The sequence below is a fragment of the Chlorocebus sabaeus genome, chromosome 15, assembly GCF_047675955.1.
Source record: "Chlorocebus sabaeus isolate Y175 chromosome 15, mChlSab1.0.hap1, whole genome shotgun sequence".
Lineage (NCBI taxonomy): Eukaryota > Metazoa > Chordata > Mammalia > Primates > Cercopithecidae > Chlorocebus > Chlorocebus sabaeus.
Genome location: NC_132918.1, coordinates 277088 through 296009, shown reverse-complemented (window position 1 = coordinate 296009; position 18922 = coordinate 277088). Strand labels below are relative to the sequence as shown.

Below are 18922 nucleotides of genomic sequence, written 5' to 3'. Positions count from 1 at the left end.
TTGGTATAATGAATGATTTTCTATTGAAATCTGTATATTTTGGCTACTATATTATGAGACTCTGGTCTTATTTCAACTTGCTATTTTAGCTGGCTTTTTTTGACACCAGTCCAGTAGGGGGAGGGGTGCTGCTGCCTCATTACTGCAGGTGAAGGTAGAAGTCCAGGTTCTCCACTTGGCCTTTGTTTACATCTGAGGAGGGAAACTCCTTACTACTGTTGGGTGGGAATGGGAGTTCTGGTCCACTAGGCCTCCACTGATACCTCCTTGGCTGAAAGGGGTAGGGGTGCTTTGTTGCTACTCTCCACATGGCCTTCATTATCACTAAGCAGTGGTAAAAGTCCTGACTCTTCAGCAGGCCTCCTCTGATGTTACCGCAGTGGAGAGTTGGAGGGGTGTCTCATTATTGCCCGGCATGAGTGAAAGTTCAGGGTCTCATGGAGTCTCTACTAACACCATACAGGGTGGGAGTTGGAGGGGAGGGCTTGTTACAGCTGCAGGAAGGTCAAAGTGTGGAGTCCCCACCCTGCATTTGCTGGCATGAGTTGGGGTGAGACCTCTGTGTTTTCTGTGGTATTTGGCTGGAGTAGAGCAGTTGTCTAAAAGTTTTCTGTCTTGCTAGGCTGCCCCTTTACTGTTCCTTTGGCTGGAGACAAAAGTCTTTTATTGGGCTTAAAAATATTTTGTTTTGTCTGTGCCCATAGGTGTTTCTGGATTTTTAGCTTTTTCCACTCTGAGCCAGGATATATGAAGCAAAATGAAAAAGCCAGACGACTCACTGCTATGTCCTGCCTTGGGTCCTGAGATTTCTAGCCAGTCTGCCTTATTGTCTCCAACTTCCAGAGTTTCTTATGCTTGTTTTATATGTCCAGGATTTACATAAAGATAATGCAAAGATGAAGTTTGCATGCTCATGGGAACAGTAGGAGAAATAATAATGTAGGGAAGGAGGAGAGCAATGCTGGTAAGATGTCCTTGAGGAAGAGGCAAGAGGGGTGACATCAAGCACACAGTGTTAGCTATAAGTAGAAGAATGGACAATTCATCTAGTAATGTGTGTGAAGGCAGAGAATGCAATTAATTGAGTTCAGTGAAGAAAAATAAAAGAAGAAAAGAGAATAAAGAATGTGATAGAAGTTATTTTACACAGATGGTTTCTCTGAGCAGATAACCTTTGATCACAAACCTGTATGAAGCAAGGAGTAAACTAGGTAAATATGTGATGGGACTGTCAATTGGAAATGGGTTTATCACGTTCCAGAAACAGAAAGAGGACCTCCTCTTCTGTGCAGCTCTGCTAGACCACTCTGCCCCTCCCCCTGCCTAGCCAACCTTCCTATGTGGACCATTTGGCTTACCTCTATTATTTACATTGGTGATTCTGTCTGTATTGCAATCAACTTCTTCCAGCTTTCTAATGTCTCTCCCATTAAGCCTTCTGAGGACAGGGACTACACCTGTTTTATCTTGGTAACTTTAGCACTTTGCACCATGCCTGACACAGAGGAGGTGTTTTAAAACTGTCTTTCAATGGATTACCACAGAAAAAAGTTGCTCACCTCTAGAAGATGCTAGAACAGGTACAGTGGAAAGAGCATGGACTTGGAGGGCAAAGACATGGACTTCATGTTGGACTGCGGGCTTGAGCCAAGGAATGGCAAAGTGTGTTTGGATGGGCTGCTTTCCTGCTTCTGCCAAAAGAATATGCATAGCATTGTGCATTTTTTATTTTGGATTTCCAGAGATGGAATGCAAACCATACAAAGTGGGAATTGTGCTCTTCATTTAATTTCTCCTGATCCCACTTGTCAGACCTTTATGTATTACTGAGACAGGCAGGCTGGTTGGTTCCCCATTTTAAGATGGTTTCAGTGGGGACGAAAAGCCCTTTGCTTAAGCTCTAGCTTATCTAACATTTAGCCAGTTAGTAACAAAAGACTCAAGAAGCTGTTAGGTGTCGTGTTTCTATTTCAGGGGGCTGGCTGCTTCCTCAGAGCCCCATGTGTGCAGTTAGACTTAAACTCCAACCTATAGTTACCCTTCCTCATTTTAATGCTAAAAATCATGCCCAGGGATGGAGATTTAAAATGCTAATGCTACATACGATGTACAAAGAAGCGTGTTGAGCCACTGTGCAAGCACTAGAAAAACTCCTCCTATATGTGCCCTGACGTAAACCTTCCCTATAGAAAGACCCTGTAACACTAACCCACATGTTGCCCATGGGGAGCAGCCTATTCCTTTTCCTTTCTTAGTGCCAGCTCTCTTGTGCACAAGCCAATATAATTTTCTCTTTGCTGCTACACCTGCTAGTCTCTTCTCATGCAGGAGAAAATGAGTAAAAATAAATGGAAAAACTGTCAACCTTTAGGAGGTACTGAGAGAGAGCTCAGTGGTACTACAGGGCGATGCCCTCTGTCTCGAAGTGTCTAGGTTTGCATTTCTTTGAAAAGGAGCTGAGAAAGGGAGTGGTTCTATTTCCTGCTAACAGCAGCAGATCTGCTGAGACCCCAGCAGCAAGTGGGTGTCTCCTTCAGCTTAGAGGTGAGAAGATCACACCCAGAGAGCTGCTGTTTGCCCCTCCCCTCGTACATTAGTGTGGCGACCTGGGTGAGGCATCCTTGCTTCTGGATGCAAAGACTCCTACCTGGAAGTCTAGGAAAAATGACCTAGGAAAAAAGGCTTTAATTGTAACTGATAAATTAGAGAAAGTTGACATTTAAGGAATAGCTCCATAGATGACTTCAGGGCATTAAATTTGGAGCATTAAAAACATCACTTACCCCAGGGAAGAAATTAAGAACTGGCAAGAAGAGAGAGCCGGGGTCATAGTGAACACCAAATGGTGATGTAATTAATGAGTTTGCTATTAGCAATGTGGCTGTCAATAGGGAAAGTGGGGCAGACTTTGGAATGGTGAGGAAGTGGCTGAAATGGTCACAGATCCTGGGAGGAAAGATAAGGAAATGTTTACAGAAAATCCATAATCATCTTCAAGGGTTAAGCAAGAGTATGAGGCCAGGAGCGGTGGCTAATGCCTGTGATCCCAGCACTTTGGGAGGCCAAGGGGACAGATCGCTTGAGTCCAGGAGTTCGAGACCAGCCTGGGCAACATAGTGAGACCTCATCTCTATTAATAATTTTTTTAAAAAAGAAAACACATTTTTATTTGATTGATTGATTGATTGATTTTTTATTTTTGAAAAGTTAAAAATTCCTTAATTTTTTATTCCTGGTACCACTACCACAATTTACAGGGCAATATACCTGATGTAATGAAAAGAAAAAGAAAAAGACAAAGCTACAACAGATAAAAGACCTCAGGAATGTACATCTCATTGACACTACATTGCATTAATCAATAGCTGCACTTTTTGCAAACTGTGGCTATGACAGTCCTGAACAAGAAGGGTTTCCTGTTTAAGCTGCAGTAACTTTTCTGACTATGGATCATCGTTCCTTCTGTGGCAGATTTTTACAGTTCCTCTAATGCATTTGGGACGACTGTCTCAAAATAACCTGCAGCTCCTTTCCTGACAACTCCTCGCTCTCTCTCCTGCTAAGAACTGTAGCCCTTTTCTGCTGTTTTTAGAACCTTCTGCTACCATATCCACCACTTTCACCACCAGATCCATAACCACCACCATAGGGACTGCCCGAGCTTCTTCCACAAAACTGCCCCCTTTCATGGGTCCATAATTTGACTGCTATTGTCCACTATAATTTCCAAAATCATTATAGTTCCCACCACCACCATAGTTACCGCCAAAATTTCCTCCTTCATTGTAACCATCATATCCTCCACCACCGCCACCACATCCACCACCTTGGTTTCCATATCCTGGTCCACCACCACCATAGCCCCCTCTACTACTATAACCAGGACCACCGCCATAGTTGCCACCATCACCTCCAAATCCATTATATCCACCATCACCTCCTCCATAACTACCTCTGCTACCACCACCTCCACCACCATAGCCTCCTCTTCCACCAAAGTTTCTACCACGGCCAAAATTACCTCCACCACCTCCAAAGTCTCCTCCACGACCCATAAAATTGCCAGATCCACCTCCACGACCTCTCTGTGATCCAGCAGACTGCATCTCTTGTTTAGAAAGGGCCTTTTTCACTTCACAATTATGCCCATTAATAGTGTGGTATTTCTGAACAACAATTTTATCAACTGTATCATGATCATCAAAAGTTACAAAAGCAAATCCTCTCTTTTTTCCACTCTGCCTGTCTTCCATAACTTCTATGGTTTCAATTTTGCCATACTTTTCAAAGTAGTCTCTCAAATTATATTATTCTGTATCTTCTTTAATACCACCAACAAAAATTTTCTTCACTGTTAGATGGGCACCAGGCTTTACAGAATCCTCTCTAGAAACAGCTCTCTTTGGTTCCACTACACACCCATCAACCTTGTGTGGTCGAGCACACATTGCTGCATCCACCTCTTCAACACAAGAATAAGTCACAAAACCAAAGCCCCTGGAACGTTTTGTTTGGGGGTCTCTCATTACCACACAATCTGTGAGTGTGCCCCATTTCTCAAAATGTTCTCTTAAACTATCATCTGTAGTTTCAAAGCTCAGACCACCAATAAACAGTTTTCTCAACTGCTCTGGTTCCTTTGGATCACGGCCCTCCATTTTGAGACCGGACTCGCCTCTTCCAACTCGAGTTCAATCAGAAAACACATTTTTAAAAAGGAAAGAGTATAAAGAGATTTTATATAATTGTTCCCCTCTTTAGAGGGGAACCAACTTTTGTGTGTTTTCAACAAAAGTGTGTTTTTGTGTGTTTGTGTTTTTGGCAAACATGAAGGAAGATAATAGAGTTACAATTGACACATAATTAATTAAAATACACTGTGATGATGGCAAATTTTCCAAATGATTTTTGGCATTTCACTTGGAAAGGGTTCAAAAAATTGAGTGTCATTGCTATTAAAAAAGAACCCAGCTGGACACAGTTGCTCACACCCATAATCCCAGCACTTTGGTAGGCCAAGGCAGGAGAATTTCCCCCACCTAGGAGTTCGAGACCAACCTGGGCAACATAGGGAGACCGTGTCTCTTAAAAAAAGAGAAATTTTAAAAAATCAACTGAGTGTCGTGGCACACACCTATAGTCCCAGCTACTGGGGAAGCTGAAGCGGGAGAATTGTTTGAGCCTGGGAGGTTGAGGCTGCAGTGAGCTGTGATGGTGCCATTTGCACTCCAGCCTGGGCAACAGAGTGAGATCCCGTCACAAAAAAAAAAAAAAAAAAAAAAAAAAATCCTTCTGTTCCCATCTATTTATTTGTATAGTTAAAAAGACAGAAATAGAATTGATGCCAAATTCTGTCTTGTGCTGTCAATAAGTTACATTCACCTATGGAAACACGAACTAATTAGGAAAAACCACAAGTTTCATCTCAATGAGGTGCACATTCATTGGAATTTTATTTTTTCTGTTTGCTATTTATCAAAATATGTTATTTTGATTCAACGGTCACCAATAAATAATTATAATAATATTCAATCTAGAAGAAACTTTAACACTTAGAGTCTTACTGTTATAGAAAATTTTTAAAACTCCATTTCAAATAAATAGATGGTGTTCTTAATTTGTTTCTTTATTGAAAAGAAAATACATATTCATAATTAGAAATTCCAAAACTACAAAAAGAATCCAGGCTGAAAATTAATCCTCCTCCCCTCCCTGTCCCTAGCCACCCTGTGCTCTTGCCAGAGGTACCCTCTGAAACCAGTTTCTTGGTCGTCTGGCCATAGATTCTATGTGTGAACATTTGAGCAGATAGTTGGTGCTCAGTAGGTCTGTCACTTTTTTATTTTTTGTCTTCTTCATCCAGAAAAAGAACCTTTTATGACTCCACCATGACTCTCTGAGGTGGCTGGGCACAGCCTGAGATTAAGTCCTGCAGTAAACAGAACACCTTCCTTCTGCAGGCACCATTGTGGTGGTTTCTGTGTTGGAGAGGCTGGTGGAAATGTTGGGAAGCCCAGAGAGATCCTGCTGAGTGACACCCAGAAGTGTGAGGCCATAGGCCGCCTCTGCCATACTTCACATCACTACCCACTGGCTCTGTTCAGGGCTCTCGCAGCTCAGGAGTGTTGAGGGTTAAATTGTACTCCCCCTCAAAAATATATTCAAGTCCTAGCTCCTGGTACCTGTGAATGTGACTTTAGAAATAGAGTCTTTCCAGATACAATTAAGTTAAAGGAGGTCACACTGGATTAGCATGGCACTACATCTGATGACTGATGTCCTTATAAAGACACATGTGAAGACACAGAAACACAGGCACAGAGCGATGACACCATGTGACAATGCAGGCAGAGACTGGAGTGACGTGTCTGCCAGCAAAGAAACGCCAAGGGTTGCCAGCACCCGCCAGATGCTAGGAGAGAGCTGTGGAACAGATCCTCTCTCCCTCAGAGCTCCAAGAAGGAACCAATCCTGCAGTTATCTTGATTTCAGATTTCCAGCCTCCGGGACTGTGAGAGAGTAAAGTTCTGTTGTGTTAAGCCTACAGTTTGTGGTACTGTGTCACGGCAGCTGTAGGAAACCAATACAGGTGGTCTCAAAAGCCACTCCCGTGCTCATCTCTCAGTACCTGAAGGAGGCTTCCTTCCTGCAGCAGGGGCTACCCTGCCCCGACCCCGATCTCCGTCTTAGCAGCTAGAGCTGCTGCCAAAGTCTCCTACCAGGGACTTCTCTGGAGGCTTGCTTTCTGGAGGATAGAGCACTGCCCCACCGGTGCCTGGGAGGTGTGCCCCCTGTGCCCATAACCAATGACATTCTGGCCCTCTGGCCTGGAGGAAGACAGACTGAGTGCTCTTTATAGCCCAGAGCTCTCCAAGGCATCCGGCTGAGCCTTGGTATCAGCTGGCCCCACATCCTTGCTTAACTTCTTCCCCTGCCCCATCCTGCTTCCCTCCCTCCCTCCAGAGTTTCTCCTGAGAGCATCCCTGATCCCAAATCACCTGCACCTGAACCCTGTCTCAGCTTCTGCTTCTAAGGAGCCTGATAAGACCTTTTCCAGGGCCCCACTCCTCTGTTCTTGGGTTTAGGGCTGTCCTGAGGTGCTGTGGTGTGGAATGTCCATGTGGTGAATTTAGACCAGGACTGAGTGAAGCCCTGGGGCTTTGCTGGGCATCAATGCGTTGGGTGATCTGTAAGGGGCAGACACTAATGAAGTCCTTTGAAGGCTGTTGGAGGAAACAGCTGGCAGTCCCTGGTGTTGGTGATAGTAGGACTTTCCCCCAGTGGAACCCTGAGAGTCACAGAAAGTAACTGAGCACCCCAATAGCATTCCTGTGGCCATTTGTCAGACTCACCCACCAGCTCATCCTGGATGACAGCTTCTTGGCTCCTTCTCCAAGGCTCTGAAGTCTCTCCTTTCTCAATCTCCTTCTTCCTCTCTCTTGCCTCCCCTCATATATTAATTCATTCAACAAATATTTATTATCAGCTTTGCATCAGGCACTATTCTGGGTGCTGGGGACAGAGCAGTGGATAAAAAAGACCAAGTCTCTCGTCCCATGGAGCTCAGAGTCAGATGGGGAGACGGAAACACATGCAGATGTGTCAGATCAGGTCCAACCCTGGGAAGTCTCCTTAGAGGCAACGAAAGCATTTTCTTTGCTTGCCTTTGTCAAGATGCTGCAAGTCATTTCTCCTAAGGATTTAAACTATAGTCTAATAATAGTAGTATTTGTGAATATTATTATAGCAACCAGCCTTCTAGGATATTTCTTTTCTCTCCTGTCCATGCTACCTGCTCATATGGGGAGAGAAGAAGGAGAAAATACAGAAAGAAAGAAGCATACATTAATATCTCAAAATATTAACCTATATTTTGCTTGTTAAATCATATCATTAGGTGTCAGCTCATATATCCCATTAGAAAGGGGAGAGTTAAGGGACTATTTCTGGAACATTCCATCACTATCTTTAGGGGTTGGGGAAGGTTATAGGAAGACCTTGTGTGTGACTTTGGGTGAGTCCCTTAACCTCTCTGGGCCTTATTCTGGCAAAGGATGTGTGTCACGGGGGTTTGTTATACAGATTATTTCATCACCCGGGTATGAAGCCTAGTACCCATTAGTTATTTTTCTTGATTCTCTCCCTCTTCCTACCTTTCTCCCTCCTAGAGGCCCCAGTGTGTGGGACAATGATATTACTTTGAGAGTTTATTTATTTATTTTTCTTGGTTTGCTAGGAATAGATATCTCAACAAAGGAACTGCTCACATAAGCTGCTGAAGTTTTAAATGGAGAGCAGAGATAGCTGGAGTCCTGTGGGTACTTTAGGGGAGTTTCAGGTATGTCCTCCAGTTCTCAGCTCTCTCTTAACTGCCCAGCTGCTAGGAGTTTTTATGAGTCAAGGGATGAGGGCAGGTGGGGTGCGAGGGGTTCCCAGAGTGGTTTGGGGTAGAAGAGCAGGAGATCTAATGGGGACGGTGAGCAGGTCCCTATTTTTTCTGCCTCTGAGTTTTCCAGAGACGATCATCCTCATATCTTGTACTCAAGGAATAGGCAAATTCTTGTTTCCCTGATTTTTGGCTGGATTGATCATCTATGTGTCAAGCTAATCATGGAAAGCAGGTTTTATTTTCTCTCAAACACTGGGCAGGATTATGTGAAAATGTGTGGGTTTTCTTTAGCCCTCATAATGTTTTATTTCTTTACTTATTTATTTTTATTTAACTTTTATTTTAAGTTCAGAGGTATATGTGCAGGTTTGTCGTATAAGTTCAGGGGTACACGTGTCATGGGGGTTTGTTGTACAGATTATTTCATCACCCAGGTATTAAACCCAGTATCCATCAGCTATTTTTCCTGATCCTCTCCTTCCTCCCACCCTTCACCCTCAGGTGGCCCCAGTGCGTGTGGTTCCCCTCTGTGTATCCGTGTGTTCTCATCATTTCGCTGCCACTTATAAGTGAGAATGTGTGGTATTTGGTTTTCTGTTCCTGCATTGGTTTGCTAGGGATAATGGTCTCCAGCTCCATTCATGTTCCTGCAAAGGACATGGTCTCTTTACAGTTGCATAGTATTCCACCGCATATACGCGCCACATTTTCTTTATCCAGTCTACCTTCAGTGGACATTTAGGTTGATTCCATGTCTTTGCTATTGTGAATAGTGCTACAATGAACATACGCATGCATGTGTCTTCATGGTAGAATGATTTATATTCCTTTGGGTATATACCCAGTAATGGGATTGCTGGGTCAAATGGCATTTCTATTTTTAGCTCTGAGGAATCACCACATTGCTTTCCACAATGGTTGAACTAACTTATATTCCCACCAACAGTATATAAGCCTTCCTTTTTCTGTACAACCTTGCCAGCATCCATTATTTTTTGACTTTATATAATAGCCATTCTGACTGGTGTGAGATGGTATCTCATTGTGGTTTTGATTTGCATTTCTCTAATGATCAGTGATATTGAGGTTTTCTTTCATACATTTGTGGGCCACATGTATATCTTCTTTTGAAAAGTGTCCATTCATGTCCTTTGCCCACTTTTTAATGGGGTTGTTTGTTTTATTCTTTTAAATTTGTTTTTTACTTATAGATGCTGGGTATTAGACTAGCCCTCAGAGTATTTTAAGTAACAGCTTGAACTGGTTGCCAATTAATATCAGGAGATTTCACTTTTAACATTCCTATTTTCAGAAGTTAACAGATTCTAAAACACAGGTCCTGAGCCTCCCAAAGCCAGTGTCCCAGAGATGTGCTGCTGCCGCCGTCTTATAATTCAAGACTGCAATGTCAACTCTTCCTTGGATCGTCAGCCTGCCAGCGTCTCTGCAGATTTTGAACTTGCCATTTCCCATAATCTCATGAGCCAACTCCTTAAAGTCTCTCTGTCTCTCTCTTATACACAGACACACCACCACCACCATCACCACCACCACCACCACCACCACCACGACCACCACCACCACGACCACCACCACCACCACCACCAACACCACCACCACCACCACCGCCACCAACACCACCACCATCACCACCACCGCCACCATCACCACCACCACCACCACCACCGCCACCACCACCATCACCGCCACCACCACCACCACCACCATCACCACCACCACCACGACCACCACCACCACGACCACCACCACCACCACCACCACCACCACCACCACCGCCACCAACACCACCACCATCACCACCACCGCCACCATCACCACCACCACCACCACCACCACCACCATCACCATCACCACCACCACCATCACCGCCACCGCCACCACCACGACCACCGCCACCGCCATCACCACCACCACCACCACCACCATCACCACCACCACCACGACCGCCACCATCACCACCACCACCACGACCGTCACCACCACCATCACCACCACGACCACCACCACCACCACCACCACCACCTCCACCATCACCACCACCACCACCACCACCACCACGACCACGACCACGACCACCACCACCACCACCACCACGACCACGACCACCACCACCACCACCACCACCATCACCACCACCACCATCACCACGACCACCACCACCTCCACCATCACCACCACCACGACCACCACCATCACCACCACCACCACCACCATCACCACCACCACCACGACCACGACCATCACCACCACCACCACCACCACCACCACCACCACCATCACCACCACCACCACCACCATCACCACCACCACCACCTCCACCATCACCACCACCACCACCACCACCATCACCACCACCACGACCACCACCACCACCACCACCACCATCACCACCACCACTACCATCACCAGTAGAGTATATGTCCTATTGGATCTTGGAGAACTCTGACTAATGTAGGTTCTAAGCTACAGTATGTTTTTACATAACATAATTTACCTTATTTAATGCTCACAACATTCTTTCAGAAGTAGTATTGTTGGCTCTCTGTGCATTTGCTTTTGAGAGTGCTAAACGGACTGAGAGAGATATTCAGAGATTTCTCAGGTGGGAAAAACAGATACCTAAAGGCAGGTGTATCTGGATGGAGAGTCAGCACATTGAGTCAGAAGATGAAATAAGACCAAGGTGTGAATAGGAAAAACGGGCTTCTTCAACTCTTTCGGGTCTTTCTATTCTCCTCTGTCTGGCTATTTTTCTTGATCCCCCTTCAAGTGACAGTCACCAGAGACCTTCAGGGAGCCAAACTGAAGTAGGTATGAGAGTGCCTCAGGCAGGAAAAGGCAAAGCCTCTCTAGTGGGTGGGGGTGTGTGCAATTTAGACAAAGTTACTTCCAGTAAGAGATGTTTGGGGAAGTCCTAGTCTCTAAAATAACTATTTCAGGGTGAGATTCTCTTCCATGTTCTTCATTGCCCAACACTTTAGGTTGCAAGTGATAAAAACTCAGATTAAATTGAAGTAAGTAAAAAAGGGACTTTACTGGCTTACATAATGAACAGGCCACAGCCTGGGTGTGTTGGGATCCAGGTCCTTGAGCTAGGTCATTGGGATTGCTTCTCTTTCACCATCTTTTTGTTCTGCTTTTGTCTCTAATGGTAGCAAGATATTTATGAGATTTTATTTTTATCTCACCAGTTGAGGAACTCCAGTAGACAGACAGAGAGAGAGAAAGAGAGCGAGCGAGCGAGACTGCTTCCCAACAGTTCCCACAAATGTCCTGAAGTTGAAATTGATTCTCTTTGGGTCATTTCAGTACATGTGCTTACCCATGACCAATCTCTGTGGTCAGAAGTGTGGAATATGATAGGCTCCCCACGGGGATCCATTCAAGCTCTGGACAGCTTAGAGCATAGCAAAGTCCCTGATTTTAACATAAAAGAATTCATAAAGGAAGCAGTTAGTAGATTTGTCTAACTGAAAATTAAGAGCATTTAAATGTCAACATCCATCATAAACAATACGAAAGAGAAAACAGAAAATTGGACAGTAGTTTTATAATAGTCTTTATATAAAAATGGCACACACCTTCATTTAAAAAATACTGACTCCATCTATGACTTAGAAAAATGCTCATGCATGTGTATGTTTATTGCAGCACTATTCACAATAGCAAAGTCATGAAGTCAACCTAAATGCCCACCAATGATAGACTGGAAAAAGAAAATGTGGTACCCAGACAACATGAAATACTATGCAGTCATAAAAATGAGTGAGATCATGTCCTATGCAGGGACATGGATGGAGCTGGAGGCCATTATCCTCAGCAAACTAACGCAGGAACAGAAAACCAAATATTACGTGTTCTCACTTATAAGTGGGAGCTAAATGATGAGAACACATGGATACATAGAGGGGAACAGCACACCCTGGGGCCTGTTGGAGGATGGAGGGTGGGAGGAGGAAAAGGATCAGGAAAAATAATGAATGGATACTAGGCTTAATACCTAGGTGATAAAATTTGTACAACAAATCCCCGTGACACGCTTTTACCTATGTGACAAGCCTGCAATGTACCCCATAACCTAAAATAAAAGTTTAAAAAGAAAAGAAAATGAACAATTGGCAGCACCACTTCTATATCCCGTAGGTACTTCAAAATCAGCTTGCAAGGTGGACCCCCTTATTTATATCAGGTAGAATTCTGTCAGAAGTAAGTAACAGAAAATCTGACTCATACCAGCTCTAATCATAAAAACCAGAGGTATATTGGCCTCAGATACAGTTTGATCAGAATTCTAGTTCAATTTCTCTGAAATTTTCTTTCTTCCTTTCCCCCCACATTCAACCTCCTCCTGAGGCTGACTGCTCTCGTGGAGATGAAGAGGCTACAGCAACTTCAGATTTCATGGACTCAACACCACACCGTCCAGAATGTGTGTCCCCAAATTCCAATGAATACACTTTACCTGGCTTGGGTTATCCTTGAAGCCACACATAGACAGAAAAATGCCATAAGCTGCTGATTGGCTTAGACTTCGTTCTTTAACTAGTCTCTTTGTAAAGAGAAGTTATTCTGTTTCCTCTGAGTCTGTCAGAATCTACCCTATGAGCTTGGAGGGGTCAAACCTTCCAAACTTCATGGCTACTGTAAGATGAGATGGGGGAAGAACCATTGTGGGGGAAATAGTAACAGAGTCCATGATATCACTGTTGTTTCCAAAAATGCCTCTTCTTGCATGTTCCCCATCCTTCTGCATTGCAGTCAGAGAGTTTTCTAAATCTTGCATAACTCTTGCTTAATATCTTTTTTAATTTAACCTTTGAGTTCAGGGGTACATGTGCAGTTTGTTACACAGGTAAGCTTGTGTCACGGGGCTTTGCTGTACAGGTTATTTCATCACCCAGGTATTAAGCCTAGTACCCATTAGTCATTTTTCCTGATCCTCTTCCTCTTCCCACCCTCCATCCTCTGACAGGCCCCAGCATGTACTGCTATCCTCTATGTATTCATGTGTTCTCATCATTTAGCTCTCATTCTTAAGTGAGAACATGCTTTATATCTTTTAATGGTCCCACTCTACATGCACGACGAAGTCCAAATCCTTCACTGTGACTGTAATTACAAAGTCCTCCAAGAACTGGCTGTTAAGATCCAAGACTTTTCTTTCCAGTCTCTCTAGGTTCATCCCTTTTGCCCTGACCTTTCCCACCTCCTACCATCCAGGCACACTCGTCTTCTTTTCTTCTTTCTTTTGTCTTTCTTCCAGAACTTTATATATACTGTTTCTTTTGCCAGTAACCCTCTTCTGCTACATCTTCCCCTAAACTAGTTTCTCCTTAACTCTTAATTCCTGGGTTAAGTGTGTCTTCCCCTGGAAAGACTGTCCTGACCTCTCTCTACTCCAAGGCTAGGTGAAGGGTCTCTGTATTCTCATGTGTCCTCTTTCTGCCCCTCTCCCTTGTCAGCTCTGTGATGACAGAAATGAGTTTACTTTGTTCAATGCTGTCTCTCTGGTGTCTTCCCCTACTCCATCACACACAGAGTGTGTCCAATAAATATTTGTTGAATAAATCAGTGAAATAACAAAGGAAATATAATAATTGAGAAATCTATGTAGAATATTTATCTCTGGGAAGTGAGATAAAGCTAATTTTCAAATAGTTTTCCGTAATGTTCCAAGTTTTCTTCAACAAGCCTTTGTTATTTCTATGACAAACCCTGTGCAGAAGAAGGCAGGTTCTCCCTAATGTCAATTGGAGAACTGATTCCCAGTAACCTCCCCCACTGATCCTGGCTCCAACCCTGGGCATTTGTGCCTTTTGGCCTGTCTTAAATTCTGTCTTCCCCGTTTTCTAATTCTCTATTTAGCTGTCTTTATTCTACTACTAAGTCTGTCTTTTGAGCTTTTAGTTCTACCATAATTTTTATTTCTAGGAGTTATATTTGTTTTTCCTGAAGCTGTTTCCTTTTAACTAATATTTTCAAGCTTCTCTGTTACTTGTTGGAACAAATTAAACATTGTATTATCTTCTATTTCTTTAATTTCCAATATCTGAATTTATTTAGGACTAATTCTGTCAGCTTTTTTCCCTGCTAGCCTTTACTCATGGTGCTTTTTCTCCTTGTATGTTTTATTTATTTATTTTTAACTTTCAATACCTTTGAAATTTGTGGATATTCTTTCAGAATTGGGATAGGGGAGTTTCTTCCAGAGATGTGAATTCACCTTTATCTGGTACTAGGGTTGCTATCTGTTCCAGGACCACCTTAACTTATTAGGTGAGCTTTTCTGACCACTGGGAAAGAGTGAATTGAGGCTTCAAATACATGTGAGGGAATGGCTCATGGTTACAATTGCCAGGGGAGATATTTCCTGCTTCTGTTCAGCACAAAGGATCAAGACCTTTACTTCCCTGGGTTAGGATGTAGGCAGTTCATTGTTATCCTTAGCAAACTAAGGCAGGAACAGAAAACCGAATACCACATGTTCTCACTTATAAGTGGGAGCTAAACATTGAGCACACATGGACACAAAGAAGGGAACAACAGGCACTGGGGCCTACTTGAGGGTGGTGGGTGGGAGAAGGGTGAGTTCATTGTTTAGTTCATTGTTACAGTATGGATGCAGTCCTTTGGGGTTCCAGTTTTGGAGCATTATCCTCTTAGACTCTCTGCCTTGAGCAAGCCACGAGTTTTTTCTGTCTCTTTGGCTCCTTGAAGTAGAAAAAGTCATACTCAATTTCACAAAGTTTTATAAATGCTGTTAAGGTTAAAGCTGGCTTCAGAGCTCTACTTATACACACTAAATTAGTCCCTGCTGGAACATTCCTCTTTTCCCATATTAAATGTGCTTTCAAGAAGGTGGGTTTTGTATTTTTATTTATATATTTATTTATTTGAGACAGAGTCTCGCTCTGTCGCCCAGGATGCAGTGCAGTGGCATGATCTCTGCTCACTGCAACCTCCACTTCCTGGGCTCAAGTGATTCTCCTGCCTCAGCCTCCTGAGTAGCTGGGATTACAATTGCACGCCCCCACATCCAGCTAATTTTTTGTATTTTTGGTACAGACGGGGCTTCACCGTGTTGGCCGAGCTGGTCTCGAACTTCTGACCTGAAGTGATCCACCCACCTTAGCCTCCCAAAATCCTGAGATTACAGGTGTGAGCCACCATGCCTGGCCGAGAGTTTGATACTTTATTCAGTATTTTAAATTATTTTTACTATGAGAGAAGAGAGCTACAAACACAGAATGGGGTATTTCCATTGTATTGTTGGATTAAAATCAGTATCAATATGGACTCATAATTAAAAAAAAAAAGATAAGTGTGTAACTGTGTGTGTGTATCCTAACTCTATCCATAGAAAGAGATAAGAAATAATGACATCCAGTAACATGTAGGACACTTATTACAGATGTTAGTGTTCTTTTTTGCTTCCAACTTTATTTTAGGTTCAGAGGATACATGTGCTGGTTTGTTACATGGGTAAATTGTATGTCACTGGGGTTTGGTGTACAAATGATTTCATCACCCAGGTAGTGAGCATAGTACCTAATAGGTAACTTTTCTATCTTCACCCTCCTCCCACCCTCCACCCTCAAGTAAGCCCCAGTGTCTGTTGTTCCTCTTTTTGTGTCCATGTGTGCTCAATGTTTAGCTCCCACTTATAAGTGAGAACATGCAGTATTTAGTTTTTCTGTTCTTGCGTTAGTTTGCTAGGGATAATGGCCTCCAGTCATTATCAGTTGGGATGGCCCATTAAAGTTGTTCCAAGTTGGGGTGAGGGACCCACGTCTTTTTATTTCCTGCCCACTCCCCCATATTGTTTAGCATGATGCCTGTAATCCTTGGAGAAGGCAGCTCCTTCCCACGGAGGATAATTCCTGGGGACAGCCTTGGCTGAGAGCCCTCAGCAGACAACACTCCGAGCAGCTGGGGAGTGAGTGCCCTGGTCTGAAGAAGAATAGGGAAAGCAACCACAGCGTCCACTACAATGCCAGATAATACATGTAGAAGGAATGATAGAATTAGAAAAACACAGTTTTTCCAATTCCAGCCTAATAATGGATTCAAGCAAGGACCACCGATGATGCTAAAATCATTAGGTGAAAGGTTTCATGGAAACAAAGTATTCATATGGTCTTAAAATTAGTACTCAATTTTATTTATTATTTATTTTAATAAGGTGCAGTTGACAAATAATTGTATATATTTATGGTTTGCAATATGATGTATACATTGTGAAATAGTTAAAGCAAGTGAATTAACATATTCATCATTTCACATACTTATTATCTGGCTGTGAGAACATTAAAGATCTACTCTTTTAGTAATTTTCAAGTGTATAACACATTATTACTAAGTATAGTCACTAAGCTCTACAATCTCCTCACTGTTTAATTACTTTAGTTACTTTTTAATTACAAAGTGGAAAAGTGCCTTTACAATGGAGAGATCTGACAGATACCATCTTAACCAAGAGATGAAACTTCACCTTATCAGTAATGTGACAAACTAACTTCATATACCTCCTGATATATGCTCCATCTTGCCTTTTTGCCTAATATTTTAACCTGATCTACTAAGGAGAAAACAATCAGACAAACCTAATACATATATGGGATATTCTACAAGATAGTGTGGCCTGGATTTATCAAAAATGTAAATGACTTAAAGACAAAAAAAGACTTGGGGGAATGACTTACGTTTATTGTCAATCCATGAATATTCATGGGTTGACAAACTATAGTCCATGGGCCAAATCTGGCCCTCCACCTACTTTTGTAAATAAAATTTTATTGGAACACAGCTAGATCCTTTCATTTACTTATTGTCTCTGGCTGCTTTCACACTGCAATGGCAGAGTTGGGTAGTAGAGACAGACCTATCTAACTCTTCATAGAAAAAGTTTGCCTGACTTCTGCCTTGAAGATGACTAAAGAGACATGACGATCAATTGTCAATGCAATGCTGAATCTTGATTGCATCCTAGGTTTTTTTTAAAAAGCAATAGGGGAAAATTTGGGTATAATTGGATTGTACATTAAGTGATATTACTGAATCAATGTTACATTTCTTGGGTGTGATAATAATATTGTGGTTATGTGGCAGGAGTCATTGTTCTTAGGACACATATGCTAATGTAATTAGGAGTAATAGCATATCTGTCACTTACTCTCTGACAGTTTAGTCAAAGAAAAATCTCTTTCTGTCTCTTTTTCTTACTCTTTCTTTCTCCTCCTTTTCTCACACAGAGAGATCACACACAGGTGGTAGAATGTTAAAGTTGCAGAATCCAGATAAAGGTTATATGGTTGTTGTAGTGCTCATTTAACTTCTTAGCTTTACCATTTTTTAAATAAAAAGTTGGGGAAAACGGTAAAAGAAACTTTCTTAATTTAATTCTTAATCTAGTTAAATATTCCAGCAGTCAGTTTTCAGGCTATTTAAAGTGGTTTGTTTAATTTTTTCCAAATCTGAAAGTCAATCCTTCTATTCCCATGGATAGAACAATAGTTCTGGTTCAAGAGGAAGAGAGCTGGGTGCTTTCAGCCTATGTGAGGCATTGGCAAAACCCAATAGGCTGAAAGGAAAGCCTGCCGTGATGTAAAAACACCCAGTAATAGCCAGTGAAGATTAATTCTCTACCTTTCAGTTCCTAATTTTTAGTTTTGAATCTTAAGGAATGGACATTTCCAAATTAAAAACATCTTCATGGAAAGAGTGTGGCTGGGTAGTAATGTGGTACTATGTTCAAATCCCAGCTGGACCACTTTCTACTGCTAGGACATATGGAGTAATGATCACCGTCGCTACTACCGCAGTGTTCATGGAATTTGGCGCATGTGCCAGGTCCAGGTCTAAGAATTTCTCAAATACTAATTCATTGAATTCTTACACTGTGAAGTTAGCCATTATCATCACTCTCATTCTACAGAGGAAGAAACTGAGACCAAAAAGTGTGAAGAGCTTGCCCAATGTCTCACAGCTGGCAGGTGGAATGACTGGGATTTGCACCAGGAAGCGTCCTTGGGAGCTCCCACTTGTCCCCACGACACCACAGACTCTTTCAGATGGACGTAGGCTGACCTTCCAGAACTGGAATCTCGTAACTTTGGTCTACTATTAAATTTCTGTCTGGATTCATCACACACCCAACTTAGCCATCATGGTCGTGCCGTCAGATGTGGCTTTTAAGGATAAGAGTTATGGTAAAGGCAACTGGCTGGTGGTTGGGTTTTGAGGAGAGGCCGGTCCATGGACATGTTGATCTTTAATGCCCCCAAGCAGAGCATGTACATAGTTTACCAAGAGTGGTCACCCTTATGATTGGACCATTCCAGATATGGTATCTGTAAGGGCAACTTTTGAAGGAATCAATCCCAATCCACAAAATGAGAGATCCTTTATAAGGGATGAAATAAAGTTTCATCGAATTTAGTTCTGGGTGGCAAGTGGGTCAGCTAGCAAGTTCCAAAAGACCAGCCCTTTTCTTTGAGTATATGTGCCTGAAAC

At 42.7% G+C, this 18922-nt stretch overlaps 1 pseudogene; it reads right to left on the bottom strand.

Annotated features, from left to right (window-relative positions):
* Positions 1 to 3387: 3387 nt before the first annotated feature.
* LOC103221043 (heterogeneous nuclear ribonucleoprotein A3 pseudogene) lies at positions 3388 to 4690 on the bottom strand (annotated as a pseudogene).
* Positions 4691 to 18922: the final 14232 nt, after the last annotated feature.